General features: G+C 44.7%; 1 protein-coding gene across 4 annotated transcripts in view; it reads right to left on the minus strand.

Moving 5' to 3' along the window:
• The window catches only part of KIF26A (kinesin family member 26A), a 156,859-nt gene that overhangs the window by 66,319 nt on the left and 72,977 nt on the right, over positions 1-17,563 (minus strand). The window lies entirely within an intron of this gene.

Raw genomic sequence — 17,563 nt, forward strand, 5'->3', positions numbered from 1 at the left:
TCTTTTATTCCCCTTCCTTCCCTCCCCCTTCCCTTTTTATGAAGATTACCCGCTCTGGGATCCCACAGCTAATTCTCCCCTGGTCTCCTCACTGGCTCAAATAGGACTAATTTAGCCAGCTAGCCCTGGTGATCATCTAATGTTTATTGGATGGATTTTCCCCCTAAATTGATTTTTGAATTCTGAATTTATTGTTATTCACGTTTTATACTGTATTTTATGCTGTTTTTCGTTGCATCAATTAAGTGTTTTAAATTTGTTGTTAGCCGCCCTGAGCCCGGTTTTTTGAACCAGGAAGGGCGGGGTATAAATTATTATTATTATTATTGTTGTTGTTGTTGTTGTTGTTGTTGTTGTTGTTGTTATTATTATGCCAGGCAAAAACATTCCTCTTTACCCAGGCCTATGGCTATTAAATCATCTACGGCCTGGGAAAGTGTGGAGGAGAGGACTGCTATTATGATGACTATTTTATTATTGGGCTGCCTAACAGTATGCTTGTTATTAGGTTTTTATTACGTTTTAATACATCTGTAACGTGTTTTTAATGTTGTACACCGACCTGGGATCTTCTGAAAAAGGCCGGTATATAAATTAAATTATTATTATTATTATTATTATTATTATTATTATTATTAACAACAACAACAACAGGGTCTGCATGGCTTCAGGACATGCTAAAACACTCTGTAGCCTATTTAGTCAATTATCCAGTTTCCCACCACAGCCAACCAGAAATGCCTATGAAACTCACAAAGTGGACAATGGGATGTGAGGGAACAGCCCTCTCCTGATCTCCTGATACAGTGGTACCTCGGGTTAAGAACTTAATTCGTTCTGGAGGTCCGTTCTTAACCTGAAACTGTTCTTAACCTGAAGCAGCACTTTAGCTAATGGGGCCTCCCACTGCTGCCGTGCTGCCGGAGCACGATTTCTGTTCTCATCCTGAAGCAAAGTTCTTAACCCGAGGTTAGCAGAGTCTGTAATCTGAAGAATCTGTAATCTGAGCTACCACTGTATTGTTATCCACTGACTGGTATTCAGAGTTGCCTTGCCCCTAATTCTGCAGGCAGCATATAGCCTTCCTGACTACTAGTCATTCATAACCTCATCCTTTGTCTTGATTCCCCCAGTGCAAGACACTATTCATGTGAATGTAGAGATCAATGCAATTCATTTTAAAACTATTTTTAGGAAGGACTGCTAAAAGTAGAGTCCAGGAATTCGTTTAGAAAATGCTTAATTAGAGGAGATGCCACAATACATATTTGTAGCTAGGGTTAACGACTCCGTGAATGGTAATGGATGATGTTTCTGCCGTCTGAAATACTACTCTGACATTTCAAACTAATTAGTTAAAATAAATTTAGGCAAAAAGAGACAGCGTTGTAATGAAGCACAAATGCAATTAAATACTCCCCGGGATGCCACCAAACTTTAAAATCCACAATGCTATAGATCATGTTTTACAACCATCTCCTATGGTGACGTGCTAGATCTTTTCTATAGTTAGTTAAATCCACTGCTCTGCATCTATTGCACAGAGACATAAGCCCTTTTTGTGTGTATCTTGAGTGAAGGAGGCATCACACATTACTGGGAATTGGGGCCATACTCTTGGCTCCAGCCTTGGCATGGGGCACTAGGGAGTGTCATTTTAGGGGGTGAAGTGAACTTTTTGCAAATTTCTTCAGTGAAAGGTCTTCAAATTATGTTTTGGGGTGTGAGGAATTCAAGTCTGCTATTTTTTGTGATTCGACAATTGGCTTGGTAAGTCTACTTTTGACGAAGAAGCACATACACTGTTTTCGGAAAACCAAATAATTTTAATTTTACTTTCTGAAAATGTCAGGTAATTCTAAAACAACAACAACAACAACAACAACATAACTGCAAGTTTTTGGCAATCGTTTTTAATGATTTCTGTGCATTTCTACACACATTTTACTTGCCAAGCAAAACTAAATTATGTTTAACCAAAATATGTTTTGAATTCCCAAGTCATGCTCCAACTTTTTAGCACCCCTCATTTTTAGAATTTGAAGGTTGAAAAATTAAACGCGCTCTAAATTCAGGCACAGTGTGGGCCATCTGTCCAGATATTCACATGTTAACACTGTCATCTGTAAGCCTACACAAAAGTGGTTGCTCACATGTAGGTTTTCCCACAACATACAAGCATACTAATACATGAACGACAAGCCATGTGCCTGATGCCAGAGGATCCCCTACTCGCCAGTAATTACATAATGCCCCCTTTAGGCAAGTAATGAGTAGAAAGGGGGCTTTGCATACACACAGAACCTTCTGAGCTAAAGGCCAATTCACACCATAGTCTCTTGTCCCACTGTCATTTCTGACTAAACAGGTGCACCAGGTTTTTGAAACATTGCCAAAAAAAATCCTACGAAACCTGTTTACCATATGCAATAGTAGGGCAGAAATGCTTCTCGTATGATCTTTCTCTAGCCTCATAGGATATTGGCCTGAGGAAGTAGCCCAGTCATTTGGCACCACCAGTTGATAAAAGTCCTACAAACATTACTGCATTAGTGTGTGCAAAGCAAATCTGAACAGTATTTTGCTCAGTTGCAGAGAATGTGCTGTGCATGGAGAAGGCCAGAGCTTCAGTCCTTGCCATTAATAAAAATAGAAAAGGGGAAAAGTTGTTTAAAGCACCTTGGAAAGTCACTGCCAGTCGCAGCAGACAATAGTCATGGACCTCATAAGTCAGACAACATGAAGCAACTTATTTCATTTTTCAAACGTCCAAAGGGGCCTGTTGACCTCCAGTGTCAACAGATATACCTTCATCACCCCAAAATATGTAGGCCCATACAACAATGCCCAAGCATCCGCCAAGAACAAAACCTAGTTCTACAAGCCTGGTTTGTATCAACGGAAGGGGTTGTTGCAAGAGTGTGTGCATTGATTGCTGAAAGAGGAGGGAAAATGGTTTCGGGCTTGCCAAGATAAATTAATTAGTGAAATAACACATCTACAGATGATCCATATCACTCCACTAAATCTTTAATTACTCAATTAACACCCTTAGAGTCAGAGGTTAAACAAGTTTTGCCATGTGCTGACAAGAGTGAGGGCGAAATTAAATACGGCACCCCCTGCCCCAGAGTTGAAGAATCCTCTCCAAAGGTTTTGTAACAGCGTGATAAGACTGCGGATCCTTCGTTGCAGGCACATGGTGACTGTCAAGTCTTCCTGGGACATGACTGCGGGGTAGCAGTAAAGGAATGATAAAATGCAAGCCTGTGTGCATCCTGAAAACCTTGTTCAAATCTCATATCAGCCGTAAGCTCAACAACTTTGGCTCCCCCAAAAAAGCTCAACTACTCTGGTCAATTCAATGGGTAGATCACTGCCAGTTTTTTTATAGTGTGAGTAGATCGCAGTCTGTTGGAAGTTGGACAGCCCTGGTCTAAAGCAACCAAAAAGCGGGGGATGGATCTAAATTTATTTGCGGTGTGGAGAAAATGGGCAAAGAGAAGCCCTTCCTTCCTCTCTGTTCAGGACAGACAAGAGAAAGAATTTCACACAGCCCATGTGGCATGGAGGGCTAATGTTGGCGAAACACAAGCCAAAATCTGCCTTAAGTGCATGGAGCAGTCATTCTCTTCTCACAACTCTTTTAAATAGAGGTTTTTCCCAGTCTGCATTGTATTTAGATGTTATATTGCTTGTGCGTTTGCCACCCTGGGCTGCTTGGGAAGGAGGGGCGGGATATAAATTTGAAATGAAAATAGTATGGAATTTGTTTTGTTTGTTTTGTTTAGTCGTTTAGTCGTGTCCGACTCTTCGTGACCCCATGGACTAGAGCACGCCAGGCCCTCCTGTCTTCCACTGCCTCCCGCAGTTTGGTCAAACTCATGTTTGTAGCTTCGGGAACACTGTCCAACCATCTCGTCCTCTGTCGTCCCCTTCTCCTTGTGCCCTCCATCTTTCCCAACATCAGGGTCTTTTCTCATGAGGTGGCCAAAGTATTGGAGCCTTAGCTTCAGGATCTGTCCTTCCAGTAAGCACTCAGGGCTGATCTCCTTAAGAATGTATACGTTTGATCTTCTTGCAGTCCATGGGACTCTCAAGAGTCTCCTCCAGCACCATAATTCAAAAGCATCAATTCTTCGGCGATCAGCCTCCTTGATGGTCCAGCTCTCACTTCCATACATCACTACTGGGAAAACCATGGCTTTAGCTATGTATGGAATTGGATTGAACAATATGTAGTGATGGCCACCAACTCTGGTGACATAAAAGGGCGTAAGACAAATTCATGGTGGATGAGCCTAACAACAGCTACCGAGTGATGACGTCAGAGGCAGTATGCTTCTGAATCCCAGTCACTGAGGAACAACAATGGGGAGAGCGTTTGTCCTCGTGTCCTGGGTACGGACTTCACATTGGCATATGGTTGATCACCATGTGGAAAACAGGCTGCTTGACCCGATGAGTGTAATCCAGTAAGGTTCTCCTGATCTTCTCAAGACACACCGAGTTCTTCCAGGCCTGCCATCCCATCTCTCATGATAAGATAATTGGAGTGGCCCACCTTAGAGGGTTGATTCATGGCTTAACTCACGATTAGAGTGCCATGAGATCTAACTACACCTCACATTCAATGTGTGATCACATTTAACCAATATGGGAAGATGTTGTTTTCTAGGCAGGGGTGTAGGTGAACAGAATCAGGAGATTATTGCGCAGAGAAACAAGATTAATCCTTGTCCCACACACACTGCCATTCTGAGGAGATCCTGCATTTTGTGGGATCAGGAGTGGGGAAGTGGGAACTAGCAAACTTGGCCCCAGAACAAGGGAAACCAATACTGACGTGTCCCACCCCATGTCTCACTGCAGGAAGAAGCAGAAAAGATGTGGAATGAAACCGCCTTTGGGGTTTCCTTGTATCTTTGGCACTTACTACATGTCAATCAATGTAATATTCAGGCATCACTCATGATGGTAAGGCTTAAAGCAATATACAATGATGCACTTGGGTGTTAGTTGTTCAGAAGCTGATGACAGGTGCCTTTGTGATTGGCAGAAAGCGATCTAGCAGGAATTAATGTCAGGAAACCCCATCTCATTTTCCACAAGCCCATCTGGCTACTTCTTGCTGAAACTTGGCTGCTCTACTCTTCCAGAGAAGGAGCCCAACAAAGGACCGGGCTCTAAAGCAGCCTTCCCCAACCTGATGCCCTTCAGATTTCATTGGACTCCAACTCCCAACAGCCTCAACCAGCAAAGCTAATGGTCATGGACAGTGGAAATTGTAGTATGGTGGCCTAAGGTTGAAGAACACTCCCCTGAGGCTGAATACTGCAGGAGAAAAATGATAATGTGAGCAAGCTATCATTCAGGAAACTAGTCCGCCATGACTGATCATCTCGTTGGGAATCCAAACATGGCTAGCCCTACCACTAGGCAGAGTGAGGAGACCATCTCACATAGGCCACAGGCCCCTTACACCCAGCTGTGCCTCATGAGCCCCTGGCCCACACCCTTCTACTGGAGGGCAGTTGTGTGTGCCACACAACCTGCCCTACACCCCCTAAGCTAGCCTATGGTACATTGGATTGCTGGGTCAAGCTGGCTGCCTGCTACCTTCTACCAGGCAATAATGAGAATGGGCTTGCTGATCTAAACAACTGGAAGCCATTCCATGTGCTGACCACACACCACTGCTACCTTATTTTGATTGGCTGGCTGCATCTTATACAGCCCGTAAACAAATGTCGTCTAGATGGTGCACAATTATTATTTTTAAAATACCCCAGTAAAATGGAAAAATGTGGACATTGTCCTGTTCCAGCGTTGAATTAAGATTCAACTGTCAGGCCAGCTGATTTCTGTACATGACATGGCAAAGAAGGGAGGGAGAATCTTGCCTTTTGCCCAGTGAGCAAAATGTCTTGGGTTGTCCTTGATCACTTTCCAAGGAATCCCTGGATTCTTTCGAAGAGTCTGAAAAGAGTCATCATAGCACTGAATCTACTCTGCAAGTCCGGAATAAGCAGTGTGGAAAGAAGCCCAACGGTTTACATTTTCATAGATTTTCTTTAATCCAGTTCCGACTAGCGCCCTGGCATACAAATCTGAAGAGCTTTTGTTTACTTAAGCTAATATAGCACCCCACAGCCGCAGCTAATTGAACAAGTTTGCATCCTCACAGAAACGATGGCCTGCGCATGAAACGGGAATAAATGGCATCACCTCAACATATTTCACCTTAAAGCTCTTATGACCTACCACCATTAATGGGAACAAATGTGACGTAAATCAGACTCCCTATGGGTAATTCCACAGGCTGTAAAACCTCCTTCCCTGCTAGCGTGAGACACGCATACGCACTTGGCCAAGGAATAGTCTTCCCTGACAGACCGAGAAGATCGTCATAAAAAGTATGCCAAGCGCACAGCCTATGCCGTTTTGTGGGGAAACATTTCCCAGCATAAACTTTTTACTGCTCCTTGACAATGTTTCCATCGGGGCTCATTATAAAATAGCGTAAGAGGCACTTTATGACTAAAATTCACTTCTGTAGTTGTTTTAGTACCTGCAGCTGTGGCCCAGTAACAAGAAAACTGTCTTTGCTGTCTGTGCCTAAACATGCACCTCTCAGACTTTTATGTATACGATGCGCCCCGGGTGAATAAAACCCACAGAGCAATCCCACAGAAGCCATCCCTCCAAACAGAGTTCTGCACTTTTATTATTTCTACACTGCAAGTGTTTTAAAAAATATCATTCGCAGTACTACTATATGTGCCTCTTGAAGATTCAGGCTGTTGGCCCATTTAGCTCAGGATTATCCACAGCAGTTTTCTTCAACCTTGGGGCTCCAGAAAAACCCTGTTGGACTACAACTCCTATCATCCCTGACCACTAGCTAAGCCGGCCAATTAGGTTACAAGAAAGGAGATTCTAACTAAACTTCAGGAAGCACTTCCTTCCTTGGAGGCTTCTAAGCAGAGACCCATGGACTGCAAGAAGATCAAACCTATCCATTCTTCAGGAAACCAGCCCTGAGTGCTCACTGGAAGGACAGATCCTGAAGCTGAGGCTCCAATACTTTGGCCACCTCATGAGAAGAGAAGACTCCCTGGAAAAGACCCTGATGTTGGGAAAGATGGAGGGCACAAGGAGAAGGGGATGACAGAGGATGAGATGGTTGGACAGTGTTCTCGAAGTTACCAGCATGAATTTGACCAAACTGCAGGAGGCAGTGGAAGACAGGAGTGCCTGGCGTGCTCTGGTCCATGGGGTCACGAAGAGTCAGACACAACTAAACAACAACAACAACAAGCAGAGGTTGCATGGTCATCTGTCATGGATGCTTTAGCTGAGATTCCTGCATTGCAGGAGGGTGGACTAGATCAGGGGTCAGCAAACTTTTTCAGCAGGGGGCCGTCCACTATCCCTCAGACCTTGTGGGGCCGGACTATTTTGGGGGGGGGATGAACGAATTCCTATGCCCCACAAATAACCCAGAGATGCATTTTAAACAAAAGCACACATTCTGCTCATGTAAAAACACGCTGATTTCCGAACCGTCCGCGGGCCGGATTGAGAAGGCGATTGGGCCACATCCGGCCCCTGGGCCATAGTTTGCCTACCCATGGTCTAGATTAGGTATGTCCAACAAGTCGATCGCGATCTACTGGGAGGTTTTGGTAGGTCGCGGTCGATTGCTGGTTCCCTTTCCTCAGTGGTGGTAAAACAGAATCGGTCCCTGCCCCCTCGCCCCGCACTCCATGGTTGCACAATCCCCAGAATGGAAGACGGAGCTTTTGCAGTGAGGCTGGTTGTTTCCTTGGCAATCTTTTAGTGAGCGACCTTTCCCCTTAAAAAAGCTCAGCAACCTTTCCAAAAAAAATGGAACTTTCCTCCCTAAAAAAAGCTCAGCAACTTTGACCTGAACCCCACCCCCCCAAAAAAGGGGTAGATCACTGTCAGTTTTTTATTCTGTGAGTAGATTGCAGTCTCTTAGCAGCTAGCCATCTAGATGACACTCTGGGTACCTTCTAACTCTACAATTCTATGACTAGCTCAGTCGGTAGAGCATGAGACGGTTAATCTCAGGGTCATGGGTTCGAGCCCCATGTTGGGCAAAGGATTATTGCATGGCAGGGGGTTGGACTAGATGACTCTTGTGGTCCCTTCCAACTCTACAATTCTTTTATTCTATGGCTGGGGGTGATAAGAGTCCCAGTCCTACAGCATCTGGGGACACGAGATTTTTTTTTTTTTTCATAATATTTTTATTAAGTTTTTCCATAATATCTCCAATCATACAATTTTAAACATCACATATTTTAACTTATTGGAGCTCCCTCAACTCCTCTGACAATCATCCATGCTTAAATTCCTATCTACACATTCCTTAATTATAGTATCGCCTTTTAATACACTGGGGACACGAGATTAAGGAACACTAATTGGCAGCAGCTCTCCTCCAGGGTTTCAAGACAGAAGCCTCTCCCAGCTCTACCTGGAGGGGCTGAATCAGGGGGCTTTTCTAAGCAAAACATGTCCCGCATCACATGCTGCTCACAACCTGGCTAGGTGAAAGCCAAGCTAAGCTTTCTGGCTCTTTTAGAACTCTGCTGAAAATGCCTCAGAGAAAGTTGGAGAAGATCTCGGGCAGGCAACACAGGAAAGCAGGAGTCTCTGGTTCCCTTTCTCCTATCTGCTTGTTCTCTTCTTGTCTCTCCTTTAGGGAGACAGGAAAGCAGAGACAATAAGTTGCTAAATGAGGAGGCGGGCAAGGATGCATAAGGAAGGATGCAGGCAAGAGCTTCGGCTCCCCTGTGCATCTGCCTACCATCCAATTCAGAATTCTCTTTTTAGAGCATCTATTACTTTTGGGTGAGGCAGCATCCTGCCCAGTGGGCAGGCAGCAAGTGACAGAGATTGTGTTGTTTAGTTGTTCAGTGTCCGACTCTTCGTGACCCCATGGACCAGAGCACGCCAGGCACTCCTGTCTTTCACTGCCTCCCGCAGTTTGGTCAAACTCATGCTGGTAGCTTCAAGAACACTGTCCAACCATCTCATCCTCTGTCGTCCCCTTCTCCTTGTGCCCTCCATCTTTCCCAACATCAGGGTCTTTTCCAGGGATAGGGATGCCAATATGAGATAGCCATGCATTAACATGGGGGAGTTGTTGTTGTTGTTGGGGAGTTGTTGTTGTTGTTGATGATGATGATGATATTGTGTATTTTGTGGTTGTATTTTTGTGCAATGAACTGCCCCGAGATCTTAGAATGAAGGGTGGCATGCATGTTTAATAAACAACAACAAAGCTTATTTATTTACATGTATTTATTCCATTTATTAATCACTCCCTATAAAGCATTCAAAGTGATTTAACCATCATTTCAAGTCCAATTCTATCCCAAGCATTTTTGCTGGAGTAATGTAACCTGCTATAATTGCTTTTTTTTAAGGGAGGGTGTTGCGGGGGGGGGAGAAACCTTGCCTGACCTCTATTTACTGACACACATTAGAAATACACGTTCGGCTTTTGTTGAGCTGAGACAGTGCTCCTTCAGCCAGTTGCTCAATATGCTTCCACAAACCCACTTTGATCAAAATGAATCACTTATCCGAGGCAGACAAAAATACACAGCCACCAGTTTTGTCGCCGCTTTTGTCATTTAACTCTACTTACTGATAAAGGAGGAGGGGTGGGATGGACAATGCAAACACCTCCAAGGTTGTGAGGAAGAGCCATTTGCTTTCGGCTCACTTTCATTACATCACCAACCTCCTCATTACAGTTCAAAATTCAAGCTGTTCAATACTTGCTCAAGTTATCTTACCAGATGTAACCGGATACATATGTTGGCCAAGATCCAGAGAAGGAACAAGCCCAACATCTGCAAGCACGTTCAGATGTGTCTGTGAGCTGCACTCTCAGGACCTCCCAAACTGCAGGGTATCCCAAACTGCTTTCTGCACTGCTCTAAATTCAAAAAGGAATTTCAGGATTTTGTATTCGTGGTTTTTAAATGACGGGGGGGAGAGAAATCTAGGGTCGTGTTAATTTGCCATGATCAGAGAATCATAAAATCATAGATTTGTAGAGTCGGGCTGAAAGATGTTCTCCACTCCTGCTCTAGAAATATAAAGCAATGCTTTCCATTGGGATTTTTTTTTACAAGTAAGCAGTAGGTCTGGATTTATTTCTCTGAAGCCATTTCAATCTTAAATCTTGCAAGTGCTACTTAAAAATTCTCAACAACCCCCTAATGATTGATCCTTGGTTACAGCAGGAAATGACCTCACCTTAGTCTCAAAAGTTCTATTTATATGCCCAATAATCTCATCATTGATTACTGTGACTGTATTCTAATTATAAATCCATTACCGCCTGAACAGTGAAATAAAATCAATAATACACATAAATGGGAGAAAGGGGTAACTAAAAGCCACACTCAATGCCATTGCATCCCACTGCACTAGTTTATACACTTTTTGCCATCAAACAATGCTACATCATTTAGCAGCAGCGCAATAAATCTCTTCCAATTAGCACAGCCGAACCGTTCGTCAGTTTTGCAATAAATTCCTTCAAAAAGAATGATTACAAAAAATGCTGGAAAAGTCTATGAAGCCCTCAAGTATGATCTGTGCAGCCTTTTCCACAAGTTGGGTTGTCACAACTAGCCAAGCATCCCGTATCCAGGAAACTCTTGTGTGTTGGTAATACGCAGAAAATATATTTATTGGAACTTGAATAAAAGAGCAGTGAAATTTAGCAGCACACTCAGTCTTGCCTTAACTACCATGTTCTTTAAAACACACACACACACACAGACACACTGCTGCTGTATTCACCTTATTAGCTTAGCCTAATATACAGCCAGGGACGCGGGTGGTGCTGTGGGTAAAACCTCAGCGCCTAGGACTTGCCGATCGTCAGGTCGGCGGTTCGAATCCCCGCGGCGGGGTGGACTCCCGTTGCTCAGTCCCAGCGCCTGCCAACCTAGCAGTTCGAAAGCACCCCCGGGTGCAAGTAGATAAATAGGGACCGCTTTACAGCGGGAAGGTAAACGGCGTTTCCGTGTGCGGCACTGGTGCTGGCTCGCCAGGTGCAGCTTTGTCACGCTGGCCACGTGACCCGGAAGTGTCTTCAGACAGCGCTGGCCCCCGGCCTCTTAAGTGAGATGGGCGCACAACCCTAGAGTCTGTCAAGACTGGCCCGTACGGGCAGGGGTACCTTTACCTTTACCTTAATACGCAGTCATCAAATGGAAATAAGTGGCCTAAAAGTCTTTGAACCCTTGAAACAAGCCATGCACGTTCATTCATTCATTCATTCGTTCATTCATTTATTATTGTTCACATACAAATTAAGCACAAATACTAAAGAGAAAGGAAGAAGAAGGGGTGGGGATACATCCACAATAGATACCATACATACAATACCCAATGCCCCAAAAATTTACACCCATGTGACTTCCCTCCACCAGTACTCGACATTCTTTATGCTTAAGTGTCATGTTAATTTTGCGTCTTTTAAATATTACTCTATAAATAATCAATTTAGTTATTTTGACTCCTTGTTTTCTTTACAAACTTAGTCTATGCATATCAACATATTGTCTTTGGAACAGTGTTTTTTCATATACTCTTCCAAAACACTGCCATTCTAATCTTAATTTCTGGTTTGTCTGGTGTCTTATGGCTGCCGTTAACTTCGCCAATTCTATAAAATCACATATTCTACTTATCCAATCTTCCTTTGTTAGGGCAGTATCCCCTTCCCAATTTTTAGCCTGAAGTAGTCTGGCTGCGGCTGTAGCATACAGAAATAGCCTTTTCTTATCCTGAGGGATGTCCTTTACTAGGATCCCTAATAAGTACACCTCTGGTTTCTTTTCCATAGAGGTTTTAAACATCTTTTTAGGCTCCTCGTGGATACATTCCCAGAAACTCTTTAATTTTCTCGCAGCCCCACCATACGCAAGCCATGCACATTTTTAGTACCATGACTGCCTGACGCAAGGGCCTCAATCTATGTCCTCTCTTCTCTGAATATTCTCTCATGCACACCTGGTGTGAAAGCCTGCCCCTGATAGGAACAGGTGAAATCTAGGCCAACCATTTTTGGTATGATTACTGGTGCTTGTTGGCTCAACTGGCTGCCGCAGCTAGTTTGGGCATGTCCCTTTACGAGAGACTGTAATAATACCCACTTGGCCTGCAGGTGAGAAAAGATCAAATGGAGGGGGTTGTTTGTTTGGGAGGGTTTTTCGTTGGCAGGATGCCTGGGATAAAGAAGTTTTCAGGACATTCACCCTCCTTATTGTACTGGGAAAGAGGAAACCAAGTCAAGTCTTTCTCGAAAAGGGCCGTCCTTGCTACATGCTTCCTGACCAATCTGACAAATGGTCAAATGTACCTAATTTAAATGAATTCTGCACTTTTCTAACAGTATGGGCCGAACCAGAGAATTCCATGGAGAAGAGAGGCTATGCCGAGCGGGAAGGAACCAGATTATGACTTCCCATCCACCTTTAAGTGTCCCTGGCCCACCTCAGGCCTGTCCAATGTCCATGGATAGGGGTAATGTTTGTGTTTTTCAAACCAGGGTTCCATAGAACCTCTGGGTTCTGCCAACAGAGGTTCCCCAAAATTTCGCAAACTCCTGCTTCAGACACTTCACTTTGCACTCCTTCCACCCAATGATCTTGAGAACTATTGCAAGTTCTAATTATTAACTAGTACAAATTCTAGTGGGTAGGACGCGGGTGGCGCTGTGGTCTAAACCACAGAGCCTAGGGCTTGCCGATCAGAAGGTCAGCGGTTCGAATCCCTGTGATGGGGTGAGCTCCCGTTGCTCGGTCCCAGCTCCTGCCAACCTAGCAGTTCGAAAGCACATTGACGTACAAGTAGATAAATAAGTACCGCTCCGGCGGGAAGGTAAATGGCATTTCCATGTGCTGCTCTGGTTCGCCAGAAGCGGCTTAGTCATGCTGGCCACATGACCCGGAAGCTGTATGCCGGCTCCCTCAGCCAATAAAGCGAGATGAGCGCCGCAACCCCAGAGTTGGTCACAACTGGACCTAATGGTCAGGGGTCCCTTTACCTTTACCTTACAAATTCTCTATCCTTGAATTTTTCCGTTAAATCATACAGAACAATATCTATCTCAGTTCTGTGTTGGACAGTTATGTATGTATCCGACTGCAGCATTCACGCACAAGAGAGATTTCAGTTGAGGTTCTGCGGGATATCAGGACATATTACATTTACTTTCTCTGCTCTGTGAAACATGAATCATACTGGAGGTAGAGACATGTCTTCTCCTTTCATTACTTCATTTCCATACGGCAGTGTACATATTTTCATTACTTCTTTGTCCCCGCAGGGCCTTTCTGTAACCCAAATCCTACCAGCAAAGTCTATTAGCTAACTTGCTGACTAGGTAAACATCAGCTGAGCAGTACAGCAACCTTGCCTTGCCTCAGTGTTTCTTGAAAAGTTGTTAGTCCCTTATTTATTGCCACAGCTTCCTCTTTGGTTCAAAGTTTGCCGTATTTGTTGTAAGGGATTCTGGTTCTCCATAACACTGACTATCGTCTCATCTCATCTTACCGTCAACATGACTAACAGGGACCACATTCTACTCTATCACCATTAACAGCTACCCTCAGGCTACAGATCCCAGAGCCTGCATGGGTACTCAATCCATCTGATTACCCAAGTATCTGCTGGATATGATTAACCATTCCTGAGGCCCCTCAGCACAGAATACAGCAACAGGAAAGCAGCAAGCACAGTGCACCAGTAAGATAAGAATTGGGTTTAAGTGAACAAAGAGCTATATGAGTTTGCTCTCTCCAACAGAGTGCATGGAGAAGCTTTTTTGGGAGCGGAAAAACACACCCCATAATGCAGTGATCAAGATCACTGGATCAAGGCAGCAGACTATCATATTCAAATACTCAAGAGGCACGAAACTGTTTTCAATCCCAATACTATTATTTTTATTAGATGCTTTCAAATCATACAGCTTTTTTCAATAGGCTATATATAACAGTGCATCATTAAAAAAAACCTGCATAAATGCTTAAAAGGAGGCGGGGCATTACCCCAGTAACTTAAAGGTAAAGGTAAAGGGACCCCTGACCATTAGGTCCAGTCGTTGGCCGACTCTGGGGTTGCGGTGCTCATCTCGCTTTATTGGCCGAGGGAGCCAGCGTACAGTTTCTGGGTCATGTGGCCAGCATGACTAAGCCGCTTCTGGCAAACCAGAGCAGCACACGGAAACATGAGCATAATGCAACCAGCATCTGCGTGTGCGCAGGTCGCAATTTGCCGCTTCTGCGTATGCGCGTGGCATCATTTTGAGCGTCTGCGCATGCGCGAGCAGCGAAACCCGGAAGTAACCCTTTCCGGGTCGCCGCGGGATGCAACCTGAAAACGCTCAACCTGAAGCAAACGCAACACGAGGTATGACTGTACATGCTTTATTGTGATTGGTTTAAAATTGTATTTTAAGTATTTAGAAAACATTTAATAGCCCTTCACAAACCTGCCCTGCCATTACGTTCCTTGGTAGAGGACTGTCAATATGGCAATGAGCATTCATCCTAATTTGCTTGTGGGGGTGTTTATGTATCTTAGGGATACCATCTCTTGAAGAGCAAAAATTAGGACAGTCTGAGCCGCTGCCAGCCCAAGCTGAGGAAAGGGGCATGTTGGCCCCCCAAAAGAGAAGATGTGCAGGTTTTCCCGGACATATGGCAAACCTAATATTTTCCTGTCAGTTATTCATGCATCCCACACTTCTGAATCCATTTCCCCTCCACTCTTCAAACCACAAGTAGTCGGCTAGCTCTTCTTTAGAGTGGGTTTGTTGTGCTAGGGCAGTAGAACCCCTTTAATCCACTTCAATTGTGCAAACCTAAAGTCCCAACAGGGACGCGGGTGGCGCTGTGGGTAAAAGCCTCAGCATCTAGGGCTTGCCGATCGAAAGGTCGGCGGTTCAAATCCCCGCGGCGGGGTGCACTCCCGCTGCTCGGTCCCAGCGACTGCCAACCTAGCAGTTCGAAAGCACCCCCATGTGCAAGTAGATAAATAGGGACCGCTTACTAGCGGGAAGGTAAACGGCATTTCCGTGTGCTGCGCTGGCTCGCCAGATGCAGCTTGTCACGCTGGCCACATGACCCGGAAGTGTCTCCGGACAGCGCTGGCCCCTGGCCTCTTAAGTGAGATGGGCGCACAACCCCAGAGTCTGTCAAGACTGGCCCGTACGGGCAGGGGTACCTTTACCTTTAAAGTCCCAACATGCATTTGAATCCCTCCTGTGAAATTATGTCAGTGTGGAGACTCCCTGAACCCCTTTTGGGATAAGCACAGGGATACTCAGGCACCCTAAGTTTCCATGCAGAAAGCCATGCAGCCCGTTTTCACTAAGATCCCTTAGAGCAGGCATATCCAAAGTCCGTTTTGAGGGCCTAATCCGGCCCGTAGGTCGATTTAATCCAGCCCCCGTAGCAGTATATGTCCTAGGGTAAAATCCTTTTTAAAAGCCCAAGAACTTTGGGCACCCCTGCCTTAGAGCACACCATTACTTTTGTTTTGGCACATATTGCATGAAAAAGCCATCTGCAAACCATGCTCCGTTTACTATGAAGATTTTACTGCCCTCGCGACAGTCACTTTATCCATTCTCTTTTCCGTTGCATTTAAATACAGTTACCTGGGAATATACAAAGGAACTCTCCCCCCCCCCCATTTGCGCGTTTCCAGTAGGCTCAGAGATTAATATCTATATCTATTAGAATCCCAACCAAAGCCCAACTCAGGTAATTACATTTTTTTTTAATTTAAAAAAAATCCTGCACTTTTAATTCAATATTTTCCTAGAGTTTAGTGAAGCCATTCAGTTTCGAACAGCTGTCATACTTCATGCGAGGATTATCTCTAAACCATGTACAGTTTGGATTCCAGTTTGTTAACTTTGGGGTGAATAAAAAGCTATTACGAAAAAGTAGCATTCATAATTACACTCTTCAGTGGACAAAGAAAATGCACTGGTTCTAGACGGTAATTATTTACACAGGCGTCAAGGGGGATTACCAGGCTACCTTTATGACAAGTTCAGAGCCTGATCACATAAAGTGGAACTGCTACAGAGGGATAGTTTTACTTCAATACTCTGACAGCTCAAAAGCAGTAAAATTGGACAAAAGGAGCTTAAACTCCCAACCCCCTTTTAAAGCAGTCTTCCTCAGCTTCGTGCCTCTCAAGATGTTTTGGACTACAGTTCCCATCAGGAATTGGGACTGATGGGAATTGTAGTCCAAAACTTCTAGACGGCACCAGCTGGAGAAGACCACTTTAAAGCAGTCTCTTGAACACTTCTAATACCAAACACAGTCACTGGTGCAAAACTAACACAGGGACAAAGAAATACTACAGCCAGTTATATAAACACGGAATTTCAGGCCAATCCTAACCATATTTTCTTAATAATAATAATAATAATAATAATAATAATAATATTTATTATTTGTACCCTGCCCATCTGGCTGGACTTCCCCAGCCACTCTGGGCGGCTTCCAACAAAGATTGAAAATACATTAAAATGTCATACATTAAAAACTTCCCTTCAGATGTCTTCTAAATGTCAGGTAGTTGTTTATCTCTTTGACATCTGATGGGAAGGCGTTCCACAGGGTGGGCGCCACTACCAAGAAGGCCCTCTGCCTGGTTCCCTGTAACTTGGCTTCTCGCAGTGAGGGAACCACCAAAAGGCCCTCAGCGCTGGGCCTCAGTGTCCGAGCAGAACGATGGAGGTGGAGACGCTCCTTCAGGTATACTGGGCCGAGGCCATTTAGGACTTTCAAGGTCAGCACCAACACTTTGAATTGTGCTCGGAAACGGGAGCCAATGTAGGTCTTTCAGGACCAGTGTTATATGGTCTCGGCAGCTGCCCCCAGTCACCAATCTAGCTGCCGCATTCTGGATTTGTTGTAGTTTCTGGGTCACCTTCAAAGGTAGCCCCACCTAGAGCGCATTGCAGTAGTCCAAGCGAGAGACAACCAGAGCATGCACCACTCTGGTGAAACAGTCTGCGGGCAGGTAGGGTCTCAGCCTGCGTACCAGATGGAGCTGGTAGACAGCTGCCCTGGACACAGAGTTAACCTGTGCCTCCATGGACAGCTGTGAGTCCAAAATGACTCCCAGGCTGCACACCTGGTCATTCAGGGGCACAGTTACCCCATTCAGGACCAGGGAGTCCTCCACACCAGCCCACCCCCTGTCCCCCAAGAACAGTACTTCTGTCTTTTGTCTTCTTAAAAGTAAGTCTCACGGATTCATGCCTATGTCAGCATGCCTACAGTTGCAGCCTTAGGGTGCAATTCTAAACATACTTCCTTGGTGGCAATAAAGAGTTGACATGGTCAACTGACTCTTCTGCATGATGGGGGAACAGGTGCATCGTCTTGCCTTACAGCATTTATCTAAAGCAACCTGCAATTGCAGGGCATTCTAAGAAGGCAGCACATTCACACAACCGTTCTTTCGCTTA

The sequence above is a fragment of the Podarcis raffonei genome, chromosome 1, assembly GCF_027172205.1.
Source record: "Podarcis raffonei isolate rPodRaf1 chromosome 1, rPodRaf1.pri, whole genome shotgun sequence".
In the NCBI taxonomy this organism is placed as follows: Eukaryota; Metazoa; Chordata; class Lepidosauria; order Squamata; family Lacertidae; genus Podarcis; species Podarcis raffonei.